At 41.1% G+C, this 10926-nt stretch overlaps 3 non-coding genes across 3 annotated transcripts; 2 read left to right on the top strand and 1 right to left on the bottom strand.

Moving 5' to 3' along the window:
• Positions 1–1853: 1853 nt before the first annotated feature.
• Positions 1854–1927, top strand: Trnai-aau. Its single transcript has one exon. It is a non-coding gene; the product is annotated as a tRNA-Ile (tRNA).
• Positions 1928–4125: 2198 nt separating this feature from the next.
• On the bottom strand, positions 4126–4198 carry Trnar-acg. The gene has a single exon. It is a non-coding gene; the product is annotated as a tRNA-Arg (tRNA).
• Positions 4199–7731: 3533 nt separating this feature from the next.
• Positions 7732–7805, top strand: Trnai-aau. Its single transcript has one exon. It is a non-coding gene; the product is annotated as a tRNA-Ile (tRNA).
• Positions 7806–10926: the final 3121 nt, after the last annotated feature.

Here is a 10926-nt window from a genome sequence, read left to right as displayed (position 1 = left end):
ACCAATACCCAAAAAATTGGAAACAGTGCTAAGGTAGGGAGCAGATAAATGGGGAAAAATTGTAGCATTTTCATAAATTACTACTTAGCAGTAACAAAGAAAGAACCATTTGTAAGCCAAAGTCATATTAATCTCCAAGCTATTATATTGGGAAGGGAAGGGAACAGATGCAAAAGAACATATACTGTTTCATACCCAAAAGAGAATATAATATTTCCATTTATGTAAGGTCACTGTTGTTATTTTCAACATGCCATGTGAAACCGTACCCTATTTTTCCCTCTTGTATTCCCTTCCTGTGGTTTTTACCCCTGCTATTAAAAATAATAATAATAATAATAAGGTCAAGAATAGCAAAACTAGTGTATGGTGGAAATAGACTCTGGCATGATAACAAAGAAGCAATCAGTATATTCACTTGCCAAAAAAACTAGGAAGCTGGATAACTTTCTAATAATTTTTGGGACATACAAATATATACAGAAAACTTAGCAGCTTTTGCTTATGAAAACAATTGACCTTTTAGGAAAGAATGTTGCAAACCAATGGCAAAAAATCTTGTTTATTGCTACTCTCACTTCCAATTAGTTCTATCAGCACAGAGGTTCAGCTTGGACAGAGAAGGGCATGAAAATACCTTTACTATTGTACTCAAGAGGGCTCACATGATTGGAGCATTTTTTTCAGATGATATTAACCTTGGTAATGATATTTTGGATATACTAAAAAGCTCATGCAAAAAAAGAAAAAGCTCGTGCAACAAAAGCAAAAAAAGTGAAACTACACCAACTGAAAAGCTTCACAGCTAAGAAAACAAAATGAACTGGAAGAGAATATTTGCAAACTGTATGTCTGATAAGGACTTAATATGCAAAATATAGTAGGAAATCACAAGCAAAAATAATAGTAACCCAGTTAACAAACAGGCAAGGATGTAAATAGACATTTTCACGGTAGAAACCAAAAACATTCTTTAATGTTTGGGGGTGGGAGAGAGAGAGAGAGAGAGAGAGAGAGAGAGAGAGAGAGAGAGAGAGAGAGAGAGAGAGAGAGCCAGAGAGCAAGAGAGAGGGAGAGAGCAAAAGAGAGAGAGAGCAAGAGAGAGGGAGAGAGCAAGAGAGAGAGAGGAAGAGAGAGGGAGGGAGGGAGAGAGAGAGAGAGAGCTCCCTTTAAAGGAAAATTAAAGACACTTTCTGAATTAAACGTTTCTCCTGTCAGCAGAGACTCAGCAAACTCTACCCATCATGAGGTTTTGAGTGCTGTCTCCATGGCAACTGAATCTGGCAGAGCCCGGTGTGCTTCCTACCTCTTTGGAGGCCCAACTTTATTCTTGATGCCTAGGTCCTTCTCAGTCCAAATAGTTCTCTCCTGGTCTACACAAATGGCGCGGTCTCTGAGTGCACTTAGTGGTTCCAGTTCCTCTTGGCATTGATTTAGAGGGTACTGATTCTGCCTAAATGGGAAAGAGTTGTGAAGACCGTCAGCCCTCCACGATCTTTTAAAATCCCACCCACATGGGGCCACATTCATTCCAGGGTCGTGGTGACGGCAGACACATCACGAGAGTATGCAATTTTCTCAGTCCCCTGGATTCTGGCAATAGCTGATTTTCCAGGCTGTCTCCTAGGAGCAGAGGGGAAATCCGCGCCCTCCGCTGCGCGCACAGTCGGTGACTTTGCGTGCTTGGTTGGTCTCAGGTATACAGAAACCTGAGGTTTGCTAGGCCCCTTCCCCCTACCCCCTCTCCTAATCCCCCCCCCACCCGCCCGCGCCCACCGAAAAGAACTAACATTGTTGGAACTAGTTCATTGGTTTATATATTCCACATACAAGATCTGAGAGTCCTTCACGTCGGCCGGTTAGCTCAGTTGGTTAGAGCGTGGTGCTAATAACGCCAAGGTCGCGGGTTCGATCCCCGTACGGGCCATAATTTTCTTCACTCAATCTCCTCTGAGACATTTTCCCAATACACCTCCAACCACAGGAGTTCGCTTCTCCTCGGTAAATCAAAGCACAACTATCAAAACGCTTTCTCTAGGAAGGGTGGATTGCTCTCACACCTTATGCACACTTTTCATCTTTATTTTTTTTTAACTTCATTTTATTTATTTTAGGGGAAGCACTTTTCTTTTTAAGTGAAATTGAGTAAGGTAAGATATGTGCGCTTAAGAAAGGAGGAAAGAAGATTTACATTGAACTTTTAAGACGAATGTTCAGATTAACACGTTCATCTGCTGTAATTAGTTAGCTAATTGGTTAGAGTATAATTCTCCTAACACCGTGGTTGCTGGTTCAGTTTTGGTGTGTACTAGGCTAAGAGGTAAGCTTATTCTTTACTGGCTTTGAACGATCTCAGTTTCCTGAGTAGCTGGGGTTACTGGCACAAGCCACTTCGGCACCCCCGCCAGCATTTTTCTTTTAATTTATTGGCTCCGCAAATGCTTTTAGGAGAGGACTTCATTCAAGGGGAGTTGTGTTGGGATTTTTCTAATATTATTTTGTTTGGGGAGGAATTTCATCAATGGGGCCTCTCTGGTTTTGTGTTTTTCTATAGTAGCTTTGTGTAGATGAATTCTAGAAAGAACCGTGGCAAATTCAGATGAAACCACATCCACAGCGCACGCAGCGACACCTGACACGGGAACGTGTTGGGAGTGCCGCCACAGTCACCGCTGTCAGTTCTACGGGAAAGGGCTTTCCCACACATCTAAGCAACGAGCCTAAACCAATTCTTTCTATTTGCCTGTGTGTCTTCAAGATATGAGAAAGGAGGTTGCTTTCAGGAATGGTTTAAAACGACATTAGCCTTCCCCCCTCCTCCCCCCTTCTCTTCTTTTCTTTCCTCCATTAGACAAGACTCCCACTCTGGCGTTGCCCAAGTCTTCTTCTGTCCCAATCTCAAGGACAATGTATGAATATTGCCTGAGATCCGTAAACCAGCTGGGTGGTGAACAGGCTAAAGAAAATAGCAATGATAGCTTTCCATTTCACTCTTTGACATAATTGCACTGCTATTATTACCGTATTGAACAGAGGGGTTATCGTTTCCTAAGTCAAGATAATGAGTACATTTATTTTATTTTTAACAATGTCATCCCTTCACTTTATCCTAGTTCCCCCCTTCCATCCCTGTCTCAAATTATCTCCTCCTGTTTTCAGGTTAAGAACTATATTTCTCTATTTATAATCAGATTGCTTTGGAAGTGAAAAACAGAAACAGAATAGTCAGTGGCCCGCCCGGGAGGTGGACCCCGCGACCTCGGTGTTGGCACCACGCTCTAACCCCTGAGCTAATCGACCAACAAGTAGGAATATCTTCAAAGGCTAAGAGTCAGAAAAATCTCACACTGGGATTGGTGTGTGTGTGTGGGGGGGGGTGGTGATTTGGATTTTTAAGCAAAAAAAAAAAAAAAGAATTTTTCAAAGCAAGGGAGGGCATTTAGTGACTGCCACACTCTTGGGCACAACAATGAGTGGAATCTTCTGGGGTCCAATTCCTGTCTCTGCCCCTCTGAAGGCTCCAGAAGCAGCAACCAATGCGCACGAGTCCGGCTCCTCCAAATTGGAGCTGCGTAGCTATGTTAGTTTGACTTCTGGCAGCCGTGGCCATTTCTCAGGGCAAGGAGGTGTTATCATTCCGGTGAGAATAATAAGGGGCTTTGTCTAAAGAGAAAAGTATAGGTGAAAACCCGCAGCGAGCCACCTTTTGTTTTCTGTTTACTGTTATTCTTTAAAACGTCTTTTATTTAAAACGGTCTACACGTCTGAATGTGATCCTCTCCCCATCGGTATCGCAGTAAGAAATATAATGTATAAATCTTATTAGCGGGCTTTGCGTCTCATTCTAGTTATCCCATTACCAAAAGTGTCATATGGAATAGCAACAGATAACTTGAGGAGTCGTTTCACAATATTTGCTATCTGAAGTATTTGAATTCATTTAAAAAAATTAAAAGGATGGAAAGAGGTAATATTACTCAAGATACTCATAAACGGACATGTTCAATAATCCCTTTGTACCACTGCTTTAAAATAATAAAATATTAAAATTTAGAACAATTTAACCAGCATTCAAATTCGAATAAAGACTTGCGGGTGGAAGGTTTTGCGACTGAAAAAGGTTCACGAGCCAGCCAGGAGTCGAACCTAGAATCTTCTGATCCGTAGTCAGACGCGTTATCCATTGCGCCACTGGCCCGCGGTGAGCGACCTATTTAGTATGTCCTTTTACAGGATGAGAGGCGTGGCTTAAGGGTGGAGTTTTAGCAGAATGAGTAGGCCCAGCTAGTAAGAACACTAATTTGTAGCCAGTATATGTAATACATCTTTACTTTTAATTTTCTGAAATAACCCGAGTCTGATCTTTGAAATGCCACATAGAAGGAATTGTCATCTGATTTTCCTAGCCTTCAGAAATATGTTATTTCTGCGACGTGCAAGTTCATCTGCACCCACAGGAGGTTGGAAGGGTATTATTTTCTTAAGGAGAATGGGAATTATAAACTTTCTGCTCGAAATCCAAAGTGCTACCTGTGTGCTTTTTTCAGAACTACCCTTAGGGACTTCTACAAGGAAAATGATTGGGTTAAGCCATTACTTGTCTTTAAAACTTTATGTATTGCCACACAAATATTTTTCAGGTGTCTTTTAGCTTTGTAGGAAAAAAAGAGAGAAAAATAGGGGAATACGATTGAGGAGACTAGATTCTTCGGGCAATTCTCATCATGTTAGAGTCACTACATAATTTGTTTTCTTGACAGCCTTTCCTTGATATTGTCTCCACACATTTATCATGAAGATCTCGGATATTTGGTTCCCAACTACTTTTCTACTGCAGATTAAGGAGGGGGAGAGGGGGGAAGAGAAGGAATCACACCTTTGCAAAGGACCCAATTGCACAAAGCACATGGGGTTTTTTTGCCCTCTCCTTCTAGGTTCAGATCCAGGCTGGGTCTGACTCAGTTGTTGAGACTCTTTCACTGGGTCTTCCTTTATCTAAGATTTTCTTAGACCCCAGGTGGATTTGGGTGGAACTGAGGTGTGTTTCCATGCATGTATGTGCATTGGAAACTGGAGGGCAGATGTGAAGGCACCAAGTTTGAAGATCTTGTATGATACATTGATGTTCAATAGAAGTATCCAATGCATAAGAAGAATAAAATATCAATATACAGAACGATACCGCCTTTTTTTTCTTTTTTTTTTTTTTTTTTTTTGGTCAACCAACCTTAATAATTAGCCACTTCTGAGCTGCCAATTTGGTCACAAGAATGGAGAGGCCTAATAGCAGAAATGGAGGCTGTTCATTGACCCAATAACAGCAGTTATCACATGAAGTTAAAAGAGATCTTTCTAAAGTGCAGTCTTTGCATGTGTTCCCCACATTTTTAGCTCAGGTTGAGGGACAAAGCTCAATGTTAGAGCACTTGCCAGAGCCCTGGGTTCAATCCTCAGCACTGAAAGAAGAAAGTTGTTGATATTGTTGTTTTTCATTCGATATGTAAGAAGTAATCATACTTCTTAGTTTATTTAGACCTAATGTAGCTGGATTCACATCTGTTAGTCATTTTAGCACATCCCCCCTTTACCATCAAAATTATCTTGGTTTAGTTGTATTCTGCTAGAGAATCCTGCATATGTGCATGCTCCGTCCTCACTGATCTACTTCAACCCCACTCTGAAGCCATTTTAACATCCAGATGCACTAGCATGTCTTAGCTCCTCTTTTCTCAGCTGCCTCCCCCTGCCCCACTTCACCATCCAAGTAGTTCTCTCTGAGATGCACGTGTTTGTTCCTTTTTCTCCCTACTCTCAGTCCCTTATTTCTCCCATTTGGTTGTAGCATGCTCCCTTTAACTACACCTCAAAGTCTCACCTGCTAGAGAAAATACGGTATTTCAGAAACATGTTCTTAGTGTAAATAACTCTACATTTTTTTATTGATGGTATAGTTTTGCTACAGATTTGTAATAGGGAATTGAAGAAGGTTGTGTGGAAATGTGGCCAGGATGTTTATGTATTGTGCTAATTATATGTATAGAGTTAAAATAGAAAAAAAAAATACTAGGGCAGCTCTCTGAAGCTTGCTGGGACAATGTCTCTCAAAATGTCCAGTGCACTTATTCTTTGATGTAGCTCTTTTCCATGTGCAAGTGACTATGTCACACATGCATTATGATATAATATAAGCAGTGTTTGCAACTGCAGGATGGAAACAAATTAATTGCCACTATTACACATGCCACAATTGAATACCATGAATATTTAAAAGAAAATGAAGATCACCTTCCTGTGCTGATATGGGAAGATTGCAAAGATGCCGGAGCCAGCCTGCAGCGAAAAGGGAAACCTGAATGAGGGGGGCGAGGATTAAAGAAGAGGAAAAATACAAGGCAAGAGAAAAAAGACAAGAGGCGAAGATGGGGTACGGGAGGTCGGCAGCCTCAGATTGTAACTCAAGACTGCCGCCAGGTTTATTCTTAACTTCCAGGATATATGCAGTTTGAAAACCAGGAAATAGCATAGGCTTAAAATTCCAGAACACTTAGAGTTAGCAATACCCGACATAGCTAAGACGGGATGAGGTTAACATAAGAATGGACTCATGGCAGACATAGTAAAGCATTTCCGATTTTCCATTAAGCCATGTCCTTGCACATCCTTGAAAACACAGCCAGAGGTCAGGCAACTTTGGCCCCTGACACAAAGATACATTCTAACTTTTTTTTTAAAGGACAGTAAAAGGTGAATAGATGCCACTCTTCAGAGAAAGAAGAGAACACATCTAGATAATTTGTTAATATGTTTTAAAAATCTCTGGAATAACTAAACATAACAGCTATGTGGGAATGGACAAAGACTAATTGGAAAGATTCAGTTTGAGGACCTCTACAACCACATTTCTATAATTATCCAAAACTGAGGTTTCTAGAGTGATTTCCAGTTTATCCTCATTGATAAAATGAGGAAAGCAGACTTACAAATGTCAACCAAGTCTGTTTTAGGAGCACCAGGCTAAAGAAACCACGCAGAGTTCAGAAAATTCCAGGATCAGATCCATCTCAAATATCCTTCAAGCATCTAATTGTATGTTCTAGTAATGAGCAACTCTTACAAAGCAAGCTAGCTAATAATTGGTTGGGTTTGATTAATTTTCAACAAATGCTAATTCGATGTTAGTAGAGCTGTACCTATGTTCATGGATTCTCAGGCCAATGGACTCAGTTTGAAAACTAAGCATCATTCTTTTAAATTCTACAAATGGCTTTTTAAAAACTCAACACTCTTACTTTGTTTCTTTTTCTTGCAAATATTTTTATTAGAATGAAGGTGATATACAGAGGGGTTACACTTACGAATGTCAGATAAAGAGTACCTTTCTGTCTCTTTCCTTCCTTCCTTCCTTCCTTCCTTCCTTCCTTCCTTCCTTCCTTCCTTCCTTCCTTCCTTCCTTCCTTCCTTCCTTCTTTCCTTCCTTCTTTTCTTCCTGAACAATGTCACTCCTTCCTTCACTCTCTCCACGTTTTTCCCTCCCGTCCTCACCCACAAGTTATATAGTTCATTTTCAACCTAGTGTCTGGTGAGTACCACTGATGCATTTATTCAACCTTCTTTATTTTTAAAAAGAAAACTCTCTTCCTTAAAGATCTGGAACATTTTTTCCCTTTTCTGTTGCCTACTGAAAGGTACTAAGGGGAGAGGTGGAAAGAAGCCAAAACCTACAGACCAGCTGGCCGGTTAGCTCAGTTGGTTAGAGCGTGGTGCTAATAACGCCAAGGTCGCGGGTTCGATCCCCGTACGGGCCATGTCTGGCGTGTCTTTTTTCCCCACCAACCAGTTTCAGATACTTCACCCATTGTAATATGTGAAGATTTGCCCGACACTAAAAAAGAAACGTATTAGCCAGGCACCAGTGGCTCGTGCCTGTACTCCTAGCTACTCATTATGCAGAGATCGGAGGGTCCCAGTTTAAAACTAGCCGTGACAGAAAAGTTCCCGTGAAACTAACTTCCAATTGGAAGTGGAGCTGTATCTCAAAGTGGTAGAGAGGAAAAGACCTCAGGGAACCAGGCCCTGAGTTCAAGCTCCACGACCGACAATAATAAGAAAAAAAAAAAAAAAGGAAACGTCATGGATTTTAAATTGTTTGAAAAGACAATTGCACATGTAGTCTTACAAGTTTTCATATCTGCCTGTACTGATATATTTTCCACTTAAGTACGCTGCCGTTCTTTATGGATTTATCGCTTATTACTCATTACAGCTCTTACCTTTTTAATATTTTGTCCTGCTAACTCTAGGCCGCCAGGACTCCTAAAACTGTCAATTCCTCAACCAGCACAGCCGGGCTGTGCCCAGCACCGTTCCCTTCCGAAAAGTGAGGCCTGCAAGCTCTCTCTAGCAATACTCGAGACAATCCTTGTGTTCATTTTTGCCCCAAACCGCTCCCTCTCCCATCCTTCAGGAAGTAGTCCTTCTTTGTCCCATCTCTTGTCAGCTTTTGGTTCTTTCAAGTACCTTGGTTAGGATCGTGATTATTCAAACAGAATCGCGTCTCCCTGGTGCTCTTTGGAGAGAGAGGATATAGTAGTAGGTTTGTCAAACTTCGTTGTTTCTGCTGCAAATTGCCAATTTTTGACAACCGAGAGTAGCTTCTTAGTGAGTGCAGTGGGCCCCTTGGGCAGGTCCCAACTGGAATATGTTTGCAGAATCCTGGCCAGAGGTCTCAGGTCAGGTCCGTAAAATCCCACCTCCCGGGTTTTCTTACGGCATTCTCGGAGCTGATGTGGTCGTGGCATCCTTCGCGAGCGCCGGGCCTTAGGATTTCGCCATCCTGGTTGGCCAAAGCGATCAAAACCGGCGCTCGGGGCTGGGGATATAGCCTAGTGGCAAGAGTGCCTGCCTCGGTTACACGAGGCCCTAGGTTCGATTCCCCAGCACCACATATACAGAAAACGGCCAGAAGCGGCGCTGTGGCTCAAGTGGCAGAGTGCTAGCCTTGAGCGGGAAGAAGCCAGGGACAGTGCTCAGGCCCTGAGTCCAAGGCCCAGGACTGGCCAAAAAAAAAAAAAAAAAAAAAAAAAAAACCGGCGCTCGATCTGTCGGTGGTGGAAGCTGAAAAGGGGACTTTTTTTTTTAGGTGAGGGTTTTAGAGCCCTGGAATCTGTGTTTTTTCTTTCTTGTTTCCTTTCTTACCGGCTCCCAGCAGCCGCCCGTCTTTCACTTGTGGGAAATCAGAACACCGGGATTTCCTGGACACGTCTGGTGAAGCAATCTTGGCGATCGTCTTAGCGGAGTTGGCTTTCTGGCTGGGTCTTAGGGGTCAATGAGACGCACCGCCCCTACCCATCAGTGCCAGGCCGAGCCATCATCCTGCGCCTGCCCACCACAGAGAAATCAGACCTGGCCTGGACTCGCTTGCGGACAGGGCCTGCTTTATTCACCGATAATCTTTAGACTTCACTTATTGGTAAAAGTCACATCCAATTTGTACCGATGATATTAGGATGTTTAAAGGCTATTTTTTAAAATTCTTAGAATAAGAATCATGATTGACTCCATTTTGACATAAATAGCCACTAGTCAACTGGGCTTTATGATACTTATAGTGGTAAATATATTACCTTGGTTACCCTAAAATTTTACAGAGAAGCTTTTTGCATCCAGTTTGAGATCATTTATTTCCTATTTTCATCGCGTGTTTGGAGGAAATTTTACTTAGTGTTTTGACATATTCAGAGAACTTCGTTATCTTCTTTGAGAACCAGTTCACCTGATTTTGTAAATCACTGGCCCTTTTCAAGAGATAAGTTTTAATTTGATTTGCCTTTTTACTGGCTCTATGTAAATAACACTGTATCTCATTTAGTGGAAGTAGTTTACTTTTGCTTATTTTTGTGTAAGAAATGAGTGTATTTAGAGGAAAGAATTAAGTGTATTTAGAGAAATCACAGTTGGTAAATCAGACAAAGAGCTGACTGATGATTTTTATGGAATACACCAAGGGTTTTTTGTAGCAGTTGCCAGGAGCCTGGAGTAGAATCCTCATAATCTGTTTACAGAAAGGATACCCTCCAGTGCAGCTCTATTAGCAGTCTTCACCCTTGCTTTAAAAAAAAAATATATATATATATATACATATATTAATCTTTGAGGAGATTTACAAAAGGGTTACCATTCCACAACCAGGTTTCCATCAATGGGCAAAAGGATAAAGAAAATGTATTTACAAAATGGCATAGTAGGGGCTGGGAATATGGCCTGGCATACATGAAGCCCTGGGTTCGATTCCTCAGCACCACGTATATAGAAAAAGCCAGAAGTAGCGCTGTGGCTCAAGAGGTAGAGTGCTAGCCTTGAGCAAAAAGAAACCATGGACAGTGCTCAGGCCCTGAGTTCAAGCCCCAGGACTGGCAAAAACAAAAACAGCAGCAACAACAACAACAAAAATAATGGTATACTATTCAACCCAACTTTAAAAAACATTTTTGAGCTAAAAATGTTGAACTTGTAGTGGTGAATAGAATGATGATTATCAGATGTATCAGATGTATAAGAGGGAAGTTGTTGGTGAAATGATACAAAGTTTCATGTAGAAGGGGAGAATAAGTTTTAATATCTATTGCACAGCAATAAGTATTTATTGATAGTCAATAAGTAGTCTATATTTCAAAATAACTAAGAATTAATTTCAAATATTCATGATAAGTAAGAGGATAGGTTAATTAGCCTGATTAATCATTCCATATGTATACATAAACATATATCCCACTATAAATTTAGCAAATTATGATTTGCCAATTAGAAATAAGAGCTAGTTCCTGCATATGGTAAGAAGATAATACCTTTTAACTAACTTCATTCTTTGATGTAAAAAGTGTAATATAAACATGGGTTACTCTTGATCTACAGTGAACTCAATTGCTC

This window comes from Perognathus longimembris, chromosome 6 (genome assembly GCF_023159225.1).
Source record: "Perognathus longimembris pacificus isolate PPM17 chromosome 6, ASM2315922v1, whole genome shotgun sequence".
Lineage (NCBI taxonomy): Eukaryota > Metazoa > Chordata > Mammalia > Rodentia > Heteromyidae > Perognathus > Perognathus longimembris.
Note: the sequence above shows the minus strand (reverse complement) of the source record. Positions and strands in the feature narration are given on the sequence as shown.